The sequence below is a fragment of the Octopus bimaculoides genome, chromosome 5 (assembly GCF_001194135.2).
Source record: "Octopus bimaculoides isolate UCB-OBI-ISO-001 chromosome 5, ASM119413v2, whole genome shotgun sequence".
Taxonomy (NCBI): Eukaryota; Metazoa; Mollusca; class Cephalopoda; order Octopoda; family Octopodidae; genus Octopus; species Octopus bimaculoides.
In genome coordinates this window covers 80,110,081-80,113,163 of record NC_068985.1, presented here as the reverse complement: position 1 = coordinate 80,113,163, position 3,083 = coordinate 80,110,081, and the positions used below count along the sequence as shown (strand labels likewise).

At 39.2% G+C, this 3,083-nt stretch overlaps 1 protein-coding gene across 7 annotated transcripts in view; it reads right to left on the bottom strand.

Annotated features, from left to right (window-relative positions):
* LOC106876553 (major egg antigen) overlaps window positions 1-3,083 on the bottom strand; it is a 224,149-nt gene that overhangs the window by 135,943 nt on the left and 85,123 nt on the right. The gene's annotated exons all lie outside the window — the stretch shown is intronic.

Here is a 3,083-nt window from a genome sequence, read left to right as displayed (position 1 = left end):
CCCCCCAATCTTATATTGATCCTCAGGGGCCATATGGACCTCGGTTGAGAACCACTGATTTAACCCATAGACAGGACCCTGGCAAGGACTACTGTTCCGGGTCAGAACGGATCTCGGAGTGATGGCAATTAAGGGGTGAATCCACGCTCCTCACAACTCCAGAATTTATGACTGGAGCCTCACCACTGGTTGCAGTTTAATGTCATGTTCAGTTTTGCTACATTAGTCACTGAGAATTGTTACTGGAGTATATTTTCAATAAAAAATAAATGCTTTATGAGTTACTTCAAAATAAGTTTTTATCTCTTTCGTTTATGACATTTGGCACAGCAGGTGGTACATTTTCAGCTTTATTAAACATTGGTCCACTTAACAGTGGAGTTAGATAGGGTTGATAATAATTGTTATTCATTATCAAACAACTGCGTTGGTGCTAGTTGGGGTGGGGTGGGGGTAAAGAAAAGCAAAATTGGGAAATTAGCTCACTCTCAGACAGAGAGTGAGAGGGCCTGAATAATTTAGAAGAAAATCAGCAAGAAAAATAGTAACGGAAAGTCTCTCCCCCACCCACACACACATATATTTTTAGTGCAGCTTGGCTAAGTGGTTAGGAAGCTCACTTCGCAACCACAATGTCCTGTGATCGATTCTTGTGAGTGGCAACTTAGACAAACATCATTTTCTATAGACTAGTTAAAAATATCCTGCCAGTGCACCACCTTTTAATAATATTTTCCGCTGTAGGCACAAAGCCTTAAATTTTGGAGGAGGAGAGTAGCTGATCACATCGACCCCAGTGTTTCACTGGTACTTCTTTCATGAACTCCGACAGGGTGAAAGGCAAAGTCAACCTCGGCGGAATTTGAACTCGGAACGTAAGGACAGACGAAATGCCGCAAAGCATTCTGCCCTGCGTGCTAACGATTCTTTTTCTACTCTAGGCACAAGACCCGAAATTTGGGGGGATTAGATCTGGTACTTAATTTATTGACCCCGAAAGGATGAAAGGCAAAGTCGACCTCGGCGGAATTTGAACTCAGAACATAAAGACAGACGAAATACCGTTAAGCATTTCGCCCGGTGTGCTAACGTTTCTGCCAGCTCGCCTCCTTTCACCACCTTTTAATAGTAACAGTTGTTTCTAACATAGACGCAAAGCCTCAGATTTCGTGGGGTAGGGATCAGTCGATTAAGTCAATCTGCATATTTTACTGGTATTTTATTTTATCGACCTCGGAGAGATGAAGAGAAAAGTTGAATCCGATGGGATCTGAACTTAGGAAGTAAAGAACCGGAGCAAATACTGCACGGCATTTCTTACGATGTTCTAATCATTATCTATAAAAGTGGAATTGTCTCGAATTTTGTAATGAGTATCAAATATATGCTTTAATAGGTTTTCTCTCGTTTAACGATGATATCTCATTAGGTGACTTCGTTTAGCGATATTTTCCCCCAATTTTTATTTTCTGAAAACTTTTCAATTACTAAATGATACAACGTATGAGGAAACTTTTTAAATGCCGTTCAGACGTTCGTTAACGGCCATTGAATCAAATAATATACAAAACAATGCCTTATATATATGCATGTTTGGCATTTAAGGAGTACAACTATACATTTCTTTTAACAAAACAAAACCTAATAATAAATTCATTAAGTTAGAGATCTGTCTATGTGATTTTGTTTCTAGGTTTTATTTATCCCCAAACATACAGATCCTCTAACGCATTGCTATACACACGCACATACATGCAACCACACGCACCTCAGGACATGATGTGTCTCTGGAAGCACGTCGACTCGAATTTTCCAGATTAAATATACTCGAACTGACACTCCATCAGTTAAGACGACTTGGGTTCCAGTTGATCCAATCAACAAAACAGCTTGCTCGTGCAAGTGGAAGAGCACTCCACTGACACGCGTGCACTTAACGTAGTTTTCAAGTTGAAATACAGGTACATCTCGTTTTTCCCGATTCAGTGGACTAGAACAACGTGAAATAAAGTGTCTTGCTCAAGAACAACGTACTATCGGGTATCGAACTCACGACGACTTTACTATAGTGAGCCGAAGAGTTCGGCTCCACATTTAACCGTAGTACAGCATTACTAATTACACTGCAAAGTGCATCAACGAACACAGTAACAGTTGTAATTAGAGCTATCAATATATACTCTTTCAAAACACATCAAGTAATTCATTTCTTGGCAGGAATCTAAGATAGCGTTCAATAAATAAATGTTTAGAGCTTTATATTATGTCGAAAGTGAAATCGCGTGGTTACGGGTTTTGGGCTTATGTTCACGAGAACGTAGTTTCGATTGCTGAAACCCGAGTGGAATATTGCGACCTTAGACAATGCACTTGATTTTACGTTTCTCTGGCCTACTCAGGTGAAATAAGTACCGTTCGAGTGCGGGTGCGGCCCTCTGTCTCTCCAGTTGTCACATATTGGATGTTCAGGAGTTTCATGAGTGGGAATGCCTTGAGTGTGCCTATGCCTGGTCGTGATTAAAGGCACCTAATTTAATAAACGAAAGCATGGTACATGCTGCCAAGTCACATTTACTTGCGAATGACGGCTGTGGTTTACTCCCAATAAAAATTTATTTTCAGCTGTTGATACTGAATGATTGAAAAGGGTCATATGAATGTGAGGAAAATTCGACAAATTAATCATTAATTTATTCATTAATTGATTATTTAACAATTGGTTAGTAACTAGCTAATAATACAACTGTAGTGATCTTATAATCTTTTCCCAAATTACAATGTGTGTATATGCGTACGGTTGTGCGCATGTGTTTGTGCATCTCTGTGTATGTTTGTGTATTGTGAAGGCTGTGTGTATGTATACGTGCAGTTGGCGATTTTTTCCTTCTTTGAACTTTTCCGTTTTCCTTCCCAATGAAGAGGTATGCTTGAAACATCAAAAACTCTTTCTCCTTACTGAGCGTCAAACTAAAACATTCCATGTGCACGTTTTCTTGTGGCTTGTTACTGTTATTTTTAATGTTCGTTTATTCGATTTGATTACACACACACACACACACACATATATATATATGTATATATAT